The 13,386-nt window shown below is 33.6% G+C and overlaps 1 protein-coding gene across 1 annotated transcript in view; it reads left to right on the top strand.

The window, feature by feature from the left end:
• The first annotated feature begins 642 nt into the window (after window positions 1–642).
• Window positions 643–13,386, top strand: part of fbxo40.1 (F-box protein 40, tandem duplicate 1) — a 74,801-nt gene continuing 62,057 nt past the window's right edge. The window contains exon 1 of the mRNA XM_014123778.2: window positions 643–819. The gene's annotated coding sequence lies outside the window, so the exon portion shown is untranslated. The remainder of the gene's footprint in view (window positions 820–13,386) is intronic.

Raw genomic sequence — 13,386 nt, 5'->3', positions numbered from 1 at the left:
TGACTTCTTCAAAATGGAGATGGCCTCAATGGCACTGCCCAATGGGATACAAAGATGTGATGTTTAACTAAGCCCATGTGAGGAACCCTCCATATACAGCACAGTGTCCTCCAGTGGTTGTTTACAAAACAACTTTCATGAAAGTAAAGCTTTGATTGCCCCAGTTGCATATCAACTCCTGCCTCCCACTCTTAGTATAGTATAGCCCTACCTCTCAGACAAGGCTTGATGGCCCCTTGTAGAGCTGAAAACAACTGAAAGTGTGTAAGCAATATGGCAAGCAACTCTGTCCAACCCACGAAAGCCTGCCTGCCTAACCCATGACAGTGTCCACCATGGGGAGACAGTCAAACACACTGACCATTACAGACACACTGACACTGACCATTACAGACACACTGACACTGACCATTACAGACACACTGACACTGACCATTACAGACACACTGAACTGATTGACAACATGACATCTGTGTTGGATCTATAATGCCTTGAAACACCAATGAAATCTCTGCAGTGGTTTCCTTCTGTCTGTCTCATGGTGTAACCTGACTCCACTGCTCCAGAGAGAGACCCCCTTCACCCTGCGGACCAGAATGCAACCTGGCTATATTTAAACTGCCCTAGTCAATGTCGTAATTAATTTTCAGGACTGTAACACATGCAGGGATGACTGACTGACTAACCGACCGTCTGTATGACTGACGGTCTAACTGAGGAGGTGACTGACTGGAATAGTGATTATAAAAGCTAATAGCTGGACCTCAGCCTCAGAGGAGAGAGAGACAAGAAGAAAGACTCTTCAGCGTTGATACCCTGGTAAGACAACACTGTGTCAGATTAGTAAGTACACTGTTCTGAACTCCTGGTTCTGGAGGGTTGCAGTCAAGGTTGAGGTCAATTGCATTTCTATTCAGACAATTCAGGAAGTAAACTGAAATTCCAATTCCATTTTTTCTTTCATATACAAGCACTGAGAGTTTTGGAGTAGGAGTTGGAATTTTTGTTTATTTCCTGAATTGACTGAATTAAATGGAATTGAGGTGGTGACACTACTAAGCGACACTCCTCGGTCAGTTCGCCACACTGATTTAAGACAATGCCCTAATCCTGGTTGCAGTATGAGCAGGATTCTGTCCTAGCCCAGCACTAACACATGATATTCAGCTAATCAAGGTCTTGATGAATTAGCTGATTATTTAAATCAGGTGTGTTAGTGTTGGGTTGGGACAACTACCTCCACACGCCACAGCTCTCTTGGACCACAAGTGATATACTGTAAATTCTGGATTAGAGGTAAATAATGGATTGGCTCCTAGCCACACAGACAGACTAGACAATTTGTTGGTGCTCAATTCACACTTTCATTGGACATTTCTGGTCATAGAGAGAATTGGGTCTCCGCTACAATAGTCAAAAAAACCTATTTGATTGAGTTGAAGTTATAGTATAATTGTAGTCTGGTTGTAGTTATAGTCTAGTTGAAGTTATAGTCCAGTTGTAGTTGTAGTCTAGTTGTAGTCTAGTTGTAGTCTAGTTGTAGTTATAGTCTAGTTGTAGTTATAGTCTAGTAGAAGTTAGTCTATTTGTAGTCTAGTTGAAGTTATAGTCTAGTTATATTATAGTTATAGTCTAGTTATATTCTAGTTGTAGTTGTAGTTATAGTCTAGTTGACATTATAGTCTAGTTGAAGTTATAGTCTAGTTGTAGTCTAGTTGTAGACTAGTTGGAGTTATAGTCTAGTTGAAGTTAGTCTAGTTATACTCTAGTTGAAGTTATACTCTAGTTGAAGTTATACTCTAGTTGAAGTTATAGTCTTGTTGTAGTCTAGTTGATGTTATAGTCTAGTTGTAGTCTAGTTGAAGTTATAGTCTAGTTGAAGTTGTAGTTATAGACTAGTTGAAGTTGTAGTTATAGACTAGTTGAAGTTGTAGTTATAGTCTAGATGTAGTTATAGTATAGATGTAGTTATAGTCTAGATGTAGTTATAGTCTAGATGTAGTTATAGTCTAGTTGAAGTTATAGTCTAGTTGAAGTTATAGTCTAGTTGTAGTCTAGTTGTAGTCTTGTTGTAGTCTAGTTGATGTTATAGTCTAGTTGTAGTCTAGTTGAAGTTATAGTCTAGTTGTAGTCTAGTTGAAGTTATAGTCTAGTTGAAGTTGTAGTTATAGACTAGTTGAAGTTGTAGTTATAGACTAGTTGAAGTTGTAGTTATAGTCTAGATGTAGTTATAGTCTAGATGTAGTTATAGTCTAGATGTAGTTATAGTCTAGATGTAGTTATAGTCTAGTTGAAGTTATAGTCTAGTTGAAGTTATAGTCTAGTTGTAGTCTAGTTGTAGTCTTGTTGTAGTCTAGTTGATGTTATAGTCTAGTTGTAGTCTAGTTGAAGTTATAGTCTAGTTGAAGTTGTAGTTATAGACTAGTTGAAGTTGTAGTTATAGACTAGTTGTAGTTATAGACTAGTTGAAGTTGTAGTTATAGTCTAGATGTAGTTATAGTCTAGATGTAGTTATAGTCTAGTTGAAGTTATAGTCTAGTTGAAGTTGTAGTCTAGTTGAAGTTGTAGTCTAGTTGTAGTCTAGTTGTAGTCTAGTTGTAGTCTAGTTGTAGTCTAGTTGTAGTCTAGTTGTAGTCTAGTTGTAGTCTACTTGTAGTCTAGTTGTAGTCTACTTGTAGTTGTAGTCTAGTTGTAGTCTAGTTGTAGTCTAGTTCAAGTTATAGTCTAGTTGTAGTCTAGTTCAAGTTATAGTCTAGTTGAAGTTGAAGTTATAGTCTAGTTGAAGTTGTAGTTATAGACTAGTTGAAGTTGTAGTTATAGACTAGTTGAAGTTGTAGTTATAGACTAGTTGAAGTTGTAGTTATAGACTAGTTGAAGTTGTAGTTATAGTCTAGTTGAAGTTATAGTCTAGTTGAAGTTATAGTCTAGTTGAAGTTATAGTCTAGTTGTAGTCTACTTGTAGTATAGTTGTAGTCTACTTGTAGTTGTAGTCTAGTTATAGTCTAGTTGAAGTTATAGTCTAGTTGTAGTCTAGTTGTAGTCTAGTTGTAGTCTAGTTGTAGTCTACTTGTAGTCTACTTGTAGTCTACTTGTAGTTGTAGTCTAGTTGTAGTTGTAGTCTAGTTGTAGTCTAGTTGTAGTCTAGTTGTAGTCTAGTTCTAGTTGAAGTTGTAGTCTAGTTGAAGTTGTAGTCTAGTTCTAGTCTAGTTGAAGTTGTAGTCTAGTTCTAGTCTAGTTGAAGTTGTAGTCTAGTTGAAGTTGTAGTCTAGTTGAAGTTGTAGTCTAGTTGAAGTTGTAGTCTAGTTGAAGTTGTAGTCTAGTTGAAGTTGTAGTCTAGTTGAAGTTGTAGTCTAGTTGTAGTCTAGTTGAAGTTGTAGTCTAGTTGAAGTTATAGTCTAGTTGTAGTCTAGTTGTAGTCTTGTTGTAGTCTAGTTGATGTTATAGTCTAGTTGTAGTCTAGTTGAAGTTATAGTCTAGTTGTAGTCTAGTTGAAGTTATAGTCTAGTTGAAGTTGTAGTTATAGACTTGTTGAAGTTGTAGTTATAGACTAGTTGAAGTTGTAGTTATAGACTAGTTGAAGTTGTAGTTATAGTCTAGATGTAGTTATAGTCTAGATGTAGTTATAGTCTAGTTGAAGTTATAGTATAATTGTAGTCTGGTTGTAGTTATAGTCTAGTTGAAGTTATAGTCCAGTTGTAGTTGTAGTCTAGTTGTAGTCTAGTTGTAGTTATAGTCTAGTTGTAGTTATAGTCTAGTAGAAGTTAGTCTATTTGTAGTCTAGTTGAAGTTATAGTCTAGTTATATTATAGTTATAGTCTAGTTATATTCTAGTTGTAGTTGTAGTTATAGTCTAGTTGTAGTTGTAGTTATAGTCTAGTTGACATTATAGTCTAGTTGTAGTCTAGTTGTAGACTAGTTGGAGTTATAGTCTAGTTGAAGTTAGTCTAGTTATACTCTAGTTGAAGTTATACTCTAGTTGAAGTTATACTCTAGTTGAAGTTATACTCTAGTTGAAGTTATACTCTAGTTGAAGTTATAGTCTTGTTGTAGTCTAGTTGATGTTATAGTCTAGTTGTAGTCTAGTTGAAGTTATAGTCTAGTTGAAGTTGTAGTTATAGACTAGTTGAAGTTGTAGTTATAGACTAGTTGAAGTTGTAGTTATAGACTAGTTGTAGTTATAGTCTAGATGTAGTTATAGTCTAGATGTAGTTATAGTCTAGTTGAAGTTATAGTCTAGTTGAAGTTATAGTCTAGTTGTAGTCTAGTTGTAGTCTAGTTGTAGTCTTGTTGTAGTCTAGTTGATGTTATAGTCTAGTTGTAGTCTAGTTGAAGTTATAGTCTAGTTGAAGTTGTAGTTATAGACTAGTTGAAGTTGTAGTTATAGACTAGTTGAAGTTGTAGTTATAGACTAGTTGAAGTTGTAGTTATAGACTAGATGTAGTTATAGTCTAGATGTAGTTATAGTCTAGATGTAGTTATAGTCTAGATGTAGTTATAGTCTAGATGTAGTTATAGTCTAGATGTAGTTATAGTCTAGTTGAAGTTATACTCTAGTTGAAGTTATAGTCTTGTTGTAGTCTAGTTGATGTTATAGTCTAGTTGTAGTCTAGTTGAAGTTATAGTCTAGTTGAAGTTGTAGTTATAGACTAGTTGAAGTTGTAGTTATAGACTAGTTGAAGTTGTAGTTATAGACTAGTTGAAGTTGTAGTTATAGACTAGTTGAAGTTGTAGTTATAGACTAGTTGTAGTTATAGTCTAGATGTAGTTATAGTCTAGATGTAGTTATAGTCTAGATGTAGTTATAGTCTAGTTGAAGTTATAGTCTAGTTGAAGTTATAGTCTAGTTGAAGTTATAGTCTAGTTGTAGTCTAGTTGTAGTCTAGTTGATGTTATAGTCTAGTTGTAGTCTAGTTGAAGTTATAGTCTAGTTGAAGTTGTAGTTATAGACTAGTTGAAGTTGTAGTTATAGACTAGTTGAAGTTGTAGTTATAGACTAGTTGAAGTTGTAGTTATAGACTAGTTGAAGTTGTAGTTATAGACTAGTTGAAGTTGTAGTTATAGTCTAGATGTAGTTATAGTCTAGATGTAGTTATAGTCTAGATGTAGTTATAGTCTAGATGTAGTTATAGTCTAGATGTAGTTATAGTCTAGTTGAAGTTATAGTCTAGTTGAAGTTATAGTCTAGTTGTAGTCTAGTTCTAGTCTTGTTGTAGTCTAGTTGATGTTATAGTCTAGTTGTAGTCTAGTTGAAGTTATAGTTATAGACTAGTTGAAGTTGTAGTTATAGACTAGTTGAAGTTGTAGTTATAGACTAGTTGAAGTTGTAGTTATAGTCTAGATGTAGTTATAGTCTAGATGTAGTTATAGTCTAGTTGAAGTTATAGTCTAGTTGAAGTTGTAGTCTAGTTGTAGTCTAGTTGTAGTCTAGTTGTAGTCTAGTTCTAGTCTTGTTGTAGTCTAGTTGATGTTATAGTCTAGTTGTAGTCTAGTTGAAGTTATAGTTATAGACTAGTTGAAGTTGTAGTTATAGACTAGTTGAAGTTGTAGTTATAGACTAGTTGAAGTTGTAGTTATAGTCTAGATGTAGTTATAGTCTAGATGTAGTTATAGTCTAGATGTAGTTATAGTCTAGTTGAAGTTATAGTCTAGTTGTAGTCTAGTTGTAGTCTAGTTGTAGTCTAGTTGTAGTCTACTTGTAGTCTAGTTGTAGTCTACTTGTAGTTGTAGTCTAGTTGTAGTCTAGTTGTAGTCTAGTTCAAGTTATAGTCTAGTTGAAGTTGAAGTTATAGTCTAGTTGAAGTTGTAGTTATAGACTAGTTGAAGTTGTAGTTATAGACTAGTTGAAGTTGTAGTTATAGACTAGTTGAAGTTGTAGTTATAGACTAGTTGAAGTTGTAGTTATAGTCTAGATGTAGTTATAGTCTAGTTGAAGTTATAGTCTAGTTGAAGTTATAGTCTAGTTGAAGTTATAGTCTAGTTGAAGTTATAGTCTAGTTGTAGTCTACTTGTAGTCTAGTTGTAGTCTACTTGTAGTTGTAGTCTAGTTATAGTCTAGTTGAAGTTGTAGTCTAGTTGTAGTCTAGTTGTAGTCTAGTTGTAGTCTAGTTGTAGTCTAGTTGTAGTCTAGTTGTAGTCTAGTTATAGACTAGTTGAAGTTGTAGTTATAGACTAGTTGAAGTTGTAGTTATAGTCTAGATGTAGTTATAGTCTAGATGTAGTTATAGTCTAGTTGAAGTTATAGTCTAGTTGAAGTTGTAGTCTAGTTGTAGTCTAGTTGTAGTCTACTTGTAGTCTACTTGTAGTCTAGTTGTAGTCTACTTGTAGTCTAGTTGTAGTCTAGTTGTAGTCTAGTTGTAGTCTACTTGTAGTTGTAGTCTAGTTGTAGTCTAGTTGTAGTCTAGTTCAAGTTATAGTCTAGTTGAAGTTGAAGTTATAGTCTAGTTGAAGTTGTAGTTATAGACTAGTTGAAGTTGTAGTTATAGACTAGTTGAAGTTGTAGTTATAGACTAGTTGAAGTTGTAGTTATAGTCTAGATGTAGTTATAGTCTAGTTGAAGTTATAGTCTAGTTGAAGTTATAGTCTAGTTGAAGTTATAGTCTAGTTGTAGTCTACTTGTAGTCTAGTTGTAGTCTACTTGTAGTTGTAGTCTAGTTATAGTCTAGTTGAAGTTGTAGTCTAGTTGTAGTCTAGTTGTAGTCTAGTTGTAGTCTAGTTGTAGTCTAGTTGTAGTCTAGTTGTAGTCTACTTGTAGTCTACTTGTAGTCTACTTGTAGTCTACTTGTAGTTGTAGTCTAGTTGTAGTCTAGTTCTAGTCTAGTTGAAGTTGTAGTCTAGTTGAAGTTGTAGTCTAGTTGAAGTTGTAGTCTAGTTGAAGTTGTAGTCTAGTTCTAGTCTAGTTGAAGTTGTAGTCTAGTTCTAGTCTAGTTGAAGTTGTAGTCTAGTTGAAGTTGTAGTCTAGTTGAAGTTGTAGTCTAGTTCTAGTCTAGTTGACGTTGTAGTCTAGTTGAAGTTGTAGTCTAGTTGAAGTTGTAGTCTAGTTGAAGTTGTAGTCTAGTTCTAGTCTAGTTGAAGTTGTAGTCTAGTTGAAGTTGTAGTCTAGTTGAAGTTGTAGTCTAGTTCTAGTCTAGTTGACGTTGTAGTCTAGTTGAAGTTATAGTCTAGTTTTAGTCTAGTTGTAGTCTAGTTGTAGTCTTGTTGTAGTCTAGTTGATGTTATAGTCTAGTTGTAGTCTAGTTGAAGTTATAGTCTAGTTGAAGTTGTAGTTATAGACTAGTTGAAGTTGTAGTTATAGACTAGTTGAAGTTGTAGTTATAGACTAGTTGAAGTTGTAGTTATAGTCTAGATGTAGTTATAGTCTAGATGTAGTTATAGTCTAGTTGAAGTTATAGTATAATTGTAGTCTGGTTGTAGTTATAGTCTAGTTGAAGTTATAGTCCAGTTGTAGTTGTAGTCTAGTTGTAGTCTAGTTGTAGTCTAGTTGTAGTCTAGTTGTAGTCTAGTTGTAGTCTAGTTGTAGTTATAGTCTAGTTGTAGTTATAGTCTAGTAGAAGTTAGTCTATTTGTAGTCTAGTTGAAGTTATAGTCTAGTTATATTATAGTTATAGTCTAGTTATATTCTAGTTGTAGTTGTAGTTATAGTCTAGTTGACATTATAGTCTAGTTGAAGTTATAGTCTAGTTGTAGTCTAGTTGTAGACTAGTTGGAGTTATAGTCTAGTTGAAGTTAGTCTAGTTATACTCTAGTTGAAGTTATACTCTAGTTGAAGTTATACTCTAGTTGAAGTTATACTCTAGTTGAAGTTATACTCTAGTTGAAGTTATACTCTAGTTGAAGTTATAGTCTAGTTGATGTTATAGTCTAGTTGATGTTATAGTCTTGTTGTAGTCTAGTTGAAGTTATAGTCTAGTTGTAGTCTAGTTGAAGTTATAGTCTAGTTGAAGTTGTAGTTATAGACTAGTTGAAGTTGTAGTTATAGTCTAGATGTAGTTATAGTCTAGATGTAGTTATAGTCTAGATGTAGTTATAGTCTAGATGTAGTTATAGTCTAGTTGAAGTTATAGTCTAGTTGAAGTTATAGTCTAGTTGTAGTCTAGTTGTAGTCTTGTTGTAGTCTAGTTGATGTTATAGTCTAGTTGTAGTCTAGTTGAAGTTATAGTCTAGTTGAAGTTGTAGTTATAGACTAGTTGAAGTTGTAGTTATAGACTAGTTGAAGTTGTAGTTATAGACTAGTTGAAGTTGTAGTTATAGACTAGTTGAAGTTGTAGTTATAGTCTAGATGTAGTTATAGTCTAGATGTAGTTATAGTCTAGTTGAAGTTGTAGTTATAGACTAGTTGAAGTTGTAGTTATAGTCTAGATGTAGTTATAGTCTAGATGTAGTTATAGTCTAGATGTAGTTATAGTCTAGTTGAAGTTATAGTCTAGTTGAAGTTATAGTCTAGTTGTAGTCTAGTTGTAGTCTAGTTGTAGTCTTGTTGTAGTCTAGTTGATGTTATAGTCTAGTTGTAGTCTAGTTGAAGTTATAGTCTAGTTGAAGTTGTAGTTATAGACTAGTTGAAGTTGTAGTTATAGACTAGTTGAAGTTGTAGTTATAGACTAGTTGAAGTTGTAGTTATAGTCTAGATGTAGTTATAGTCTAGATGTAGTTATAGTCTAGATGTAGTTATAGTCTAGTTGAAGTTATAGTCTAGTTGAAGTTGTAGTCTAGTTGTAGTCTAGTTGTAGTCTACTTGTAGTCTACTTGTAGTCTAGTTGTAGTCTACTTGTAGTTGTAGTCTAGTTGTAGTCTAGTTGTAGTCTAGTTGTAGTCTAGTTCAAGTTATAGTCTAGTTGAAGTTGAAGTTATAGTCTAGTTGAAGTTGTAGTTATAGACTAGTTGAAGTTGTAGTTATAGACTAGTTGAAGTTGTAGTTATAGACTAGTTGAAGTTGTAGTTATAGTCTAGATGTAGTTATAGTCTAGTTGAAGTTATAGTCTAGTTGAAGTTATAGTCTAGTTGAAGTTATAGTCTAGTTGTAGTCTAGTTGTAGTCTAGTTGTAGTCTAGTTGTAGTCTAGTTGTAGTCTAGTTGTAGTCTAGTTATAGACTAGTTGAAGTTGTAGTTATAGACTAGTTGAAGTTGTAGTTATAGTCTAGATGTAGTTATAGTCTAGATGTAGTTATAGTCTAGTTGAAGTTATAGTCTAGTTGAAGTTGTAGTCTAGTTGTAGTCTAGTTGTAGTCTACTTGTAGTCTAGTTGTAGTCTAGTTGTAGTCTACTTGTAGTCTACTTGTAGTCTAGTTGTAGTCTAGTTGTAGTCTACTTGTAGTCTAGTTGTAGTCTAGTTGTAGTCTAGTTGTAGTCTAGTTCAAGTTATAGTCTAGTTGTAGTCTAGTTGAAGTTGTAGTTATAGACTAGTTGAAGTTGTAGTTATAGACTAGTTGAAGTTGTAGTTATAGACTAGTTGAAGTTGTAGTTATAGACTAGTTGAAGTTGTAGTTATAGTCTAGATGTAGTTATAGTCTAGTTGAAGTTATAGTCTAGTTGAAGTTATAGTCTAGTTGTAGTCTACTTGTAGTCTAGTTGTAGTCTACTTGTAGTTGTAGTCTAGTTGTAGTCTACTTGTAGTTGTAGTCTAGTTATAGTCTAGTTGAAGTTATAGTCTAGTTGTAGTCTAGTTGTAGTGTAGTTGTAGTCTACTTGTAGTCTACTTGTAGTCTACTTGTAGTCTACTTGTAGTTGTAGTCTAGTTGTAGTCTAGTTGTAGTCTAGTTGTAGTCTAGTTCTAGTCAAGTTGAAGTTGTAGTCTAGTTGAAGTTGTAGTCTAGTTGAAGTTGTAGTCTAGTTCTAGTCTAGTTGAAGTTGTAGTCTAGTTGAAGTTGTAGTCTAGTTGAAGTTGTAGTCTAGTTGAAGTTGTAGTCTAGTTGAAGTTGTAGTCTAGTTGAAGTTGTAGTCTAGTTCTAGTCTAGTTGACGTTGTAGTCTAGTTCTAGTCTAGTTGACGTTGTAGTCTAGTTGAAGTTGTAGTCTAGTTGAATTTGTAGTCTAGTTGAAGTTATAGTCTAGTTGTAGTCTAGTTGTAGTCTAGTTGTAGTCTTGTTGTAGTCTAGTTGATGTTATAGTCTAGTTGTAGTCTAGTTGAAGTTATAGTCTAGTTGAAGTTGTAGTTATAGACTAGTTGAAGTTGTAGTTATAGACTAGTTGAAGTTGTAGTTATAGACTAGTTGAAGTTGTAGTTATAGTCTAGATGTAGTTATAGTCTAGATGTAGTTATAGTCTAGTTGAAGTTATAGTATAATTGTAGTCTGGTTGTAGTTATAGTCTAGTTGAAGTTATAGTCTAGTTGAAGTTATAGTCCAGTTGTAGTTGTAGTCTAGTTGTAGTCTAGTTGTAGTCTAGTTGTAGTTATAGTCTAGTTGTAGTTATAGTCTAGTAGAAGTTAGTCTATTTGTAGTCTAGTTGAAGTTATAGTCTAGTTATATTATAGTTATAGTCTAGTTATATTCTAGTTGTAGTTGTAGTTATAGTCTAGTTGACATTATAGTCTAGTTGAAGTTATAGTCTAGTTGTAGTCTAGTTGTAGACTAGTTGGAGTTATAGTCTAGTTGAAGTTAGTCTAGTTATACTCTAGTTGAAGTTATACTCTAGTTGAAGTTATACTCTAGTTGAAGTTATACTCTAGTTGAAGTTATAGTCTTGTTGTAGTCTAGTTGATGTTATAGTCTAGTTGTAGTCTAGTTGAAGTTATAGTCTAGTTGAAGTTGTAGTTATAGTCTAGTTGAAGTTGTAGTTATAGACTAGTTGAAGTTGTAGTTATAGTCTAGATGTAGTTATAGTCTAGATGTAGTTATAGTCTAGATGTAGTTATAGTCTAGATGTAGTTATAGTCTAGTTGAAGTTATAGTCTAGTTGTAGTGTAGTTGTAGTCTTGTTGTAGTCTAGTTGATGTTATAGTCTAGTTGTAGTCTAGTTGTAGTCTAGTTGTAGTCTAGTTGTAGTCTAGTTGAAGTTGTAGTCTAGTTGAAGTTGTAGTCTAGTTGAAGTTGTAGTCTAGTTGAAGTTGTAGTCTAGTTGAAGTTGTAGTCTAGTTGAAGTTGTAGTCTAGTTCTAGTCTAGTTGAAGTTGTAGTCTAGTTGAAGTTGTAGTCTAGTTGAAGTTGTAGTCTAGTTCTAGTCTAGTTGAAGTTGTAGTCTAGTTGAAGTTGTAGTCTAGTTGAAGTTGTAGTCTAGTTGAAGTTGTAGTCTAGTTGTAGTCTAGTTGAAGTTGTAGTCTAGTTGAAGTTGTAGTCTAGTTGAAGTTGTAGTCTAGTTGAAGTTGTAGTCTAGTTGAAGTTGTAGTCTAGTTGAAGTTGTAGTCTAGTTGAAGTTGTTGTCTAGTTGAAGGTGTAGTCTAGTTGAAGGTGTAGTCTAGTAGAAGGTGTAGTCTAGTTGTAGTCTAGTTGAAGTTATAGTCTAGTTGAAGATACAGTCTAGTTGTAGTCTAGTTGTAGTCTAGTTGTAGTCTAGTTGTAGTCTAGTTGTAGTCTAGTTGAAGTTATAGTCTAGTTATAGTCTAGTTATAGTCTAGTTGAAGTTGAAGTTGTAGTCTAGTTGAAGTTGTAGTCTAGTTGAAGTTGTAGTCTAGTTGAAGTTGTAGTCTAGTTGAAGTTGTAGTCTAGTTGAAGTTGTAGTCTAGTTGTAGTCTAGTTGTAGTCTTGTTGTAGTCTAGTTGATGTTATAGTCTAGTTGTAGTCTAGTTGAAGTTATAGTCTAGTTGAAGTTGTAGTTATAGACTAGTTGAAGTTGTAGTTATAGACTAGTTGAAGTTGTAGTTATAGTCTAGATGTAGTTATAGTCTAGTTGAAGTTATAGTCTAGTTGTAGTCTAGTTGTAGTCTAGTTGTAGTCTAGTTGTAGTCTAGTTGTAGTCTAGTTGTAGTCTACTTGTAGTTGTAGTCTAGTTGTAGTCTAGTTGTAGTCTAGTTGAAGTTATAGTCTAGTTGAAGTTGAAGTTATAGTCTAGTTGAAGTTGTAGTTATAGACTAGTTGAAGTTGTAGTTATAGACTAGTTGAAGTTGTAGTTATAGACTAGTTGAAGTTGTAGTTATAGTCTAGATGTAGTTATAGTCTAGATGTAGTTATAGTCTAGTTGAAGTTATAGTCTAGTTGAAGTTATAGTCTAGTTGAAGTTATAGTCTAGTTGAAGTTATAGTCTAGTTGTAGTCTACTTGTAGTCTACTTGTAGTTGTAGTCTAGTTATAGTCTAGTTGAAGTTGTAGTCTAGTTGTAGTCTAGTTGTAGTCTACTTGTAGTTGTAGTCTAGTTGTAGTCTAGTTGTAGTCTAGTTGTAGTCTAGTTGTAGTCTAGTTGAAGTTTTAGTCTAGTTGAAGTTGTAGTCTAGTTCTAGTCTAGTTGAAGTTGTAGTCTAGTTGAAGTTGTAGTCTAGTTGAAGTTGTAGTCTAGTTGAAGTTGTAGTCTAGTTCTAGTCTAGTTGAAGTTGTAGTCTAGTTGAAGTTGTAGTCTAGTTGAAGTTGTAGTCTAGTTGAAGTTGTAGTCTAGTTCTAGTCTAGTTGAAGTTGTAGTCTAGTTGAAGTTGTAGTCTAGTTGTAGTCTAGTTGAAGTTGTAGTCTAGTTGAAGTTGTAGTCTAGTTGAAGTTGTAGTCTAGTTGAAGTTGTAGTCTAGTTGAAGTTATAGTCTAGTTGTAGTCTACTTGTAGTCTACTTGTAGTTGTAGTCTAGTTATAGTCTAGTTGAAGTTGTAGTCTAGTTGTAGTCTAGTTGTAGTCTACTTGTAGTTGTAGTCTAGTTGTAGTCTAGTTGTAGTCTAGTTGTAGTCTAGTTGTAGTCTAGTTGAAGTTTTAGTCTAGTTGAAGTTGTAGTCTAGTTCTAGTCTAGTTGAAGTTGTAGTCTAGTTGAAGTTGTAGTCTAGTTGAAGTTGTAGTCTAGTTGAAGTTGTAGTCTAGTTCTAGTCTAGTTGAAGTTGTAGTCTAGTTGAAGTTGTAGTCTAGTTGAAGTTGTAGTCTAGTTGAAGTTGTAGTCTAGTTCTAGTCTAGTTGAAGTTGTAGTCTAGTTGAAGTTGTAGTCTAGTTGAAGTTGTAGTCTAGTTGTAGTCTAGTTGAAGTTGTAGTCTAGTTGAAGTTGTAGTCTAGTTGAAGTTGTAGTCTAGTTGAAGTTGTAGTCTAGTTGAAGTTGTAGTCTAGTTGAAGTTGTAGTCTAGTTGAAGTTGTTGTCTAGTTGAAGTTGTTGTCTAGTTGAAGTTGTTGTCTAGTTGAAGGTGTAGTCTAGTTGAAGGTGTAGTCTAGTAGAAGGTGTAGTGTAGTTGTAGTCTAGTTGAAGTTATAGTCTAGTTGAAGATACAGTCTAGTTGTAGTCTAGTTGTAGTCTAGTTGTAGTCTAGTTGTAGTCTAGTTGAAGTTGTAGTCTAGTTGAAGT

Source organism: Salmo salar, chromosome ssa10 (assembly GCF_905237065.1).
Source record: "Salmo salar chromosome ssa10, Ssal_v3.1, whole genome shotgun sequence".
Taxonomy (NCBI): domain Eukaryota; kingdom Metazoa; phylum Chordata; class Actinopteri; order Salmoniformes; family Salmonidae; genus Salmo; species Salmo salar.
Note: the sequence above shows the minus strand (reverse complement) of the source record. Positions and strands in the feature narration are given on the sequence as shown.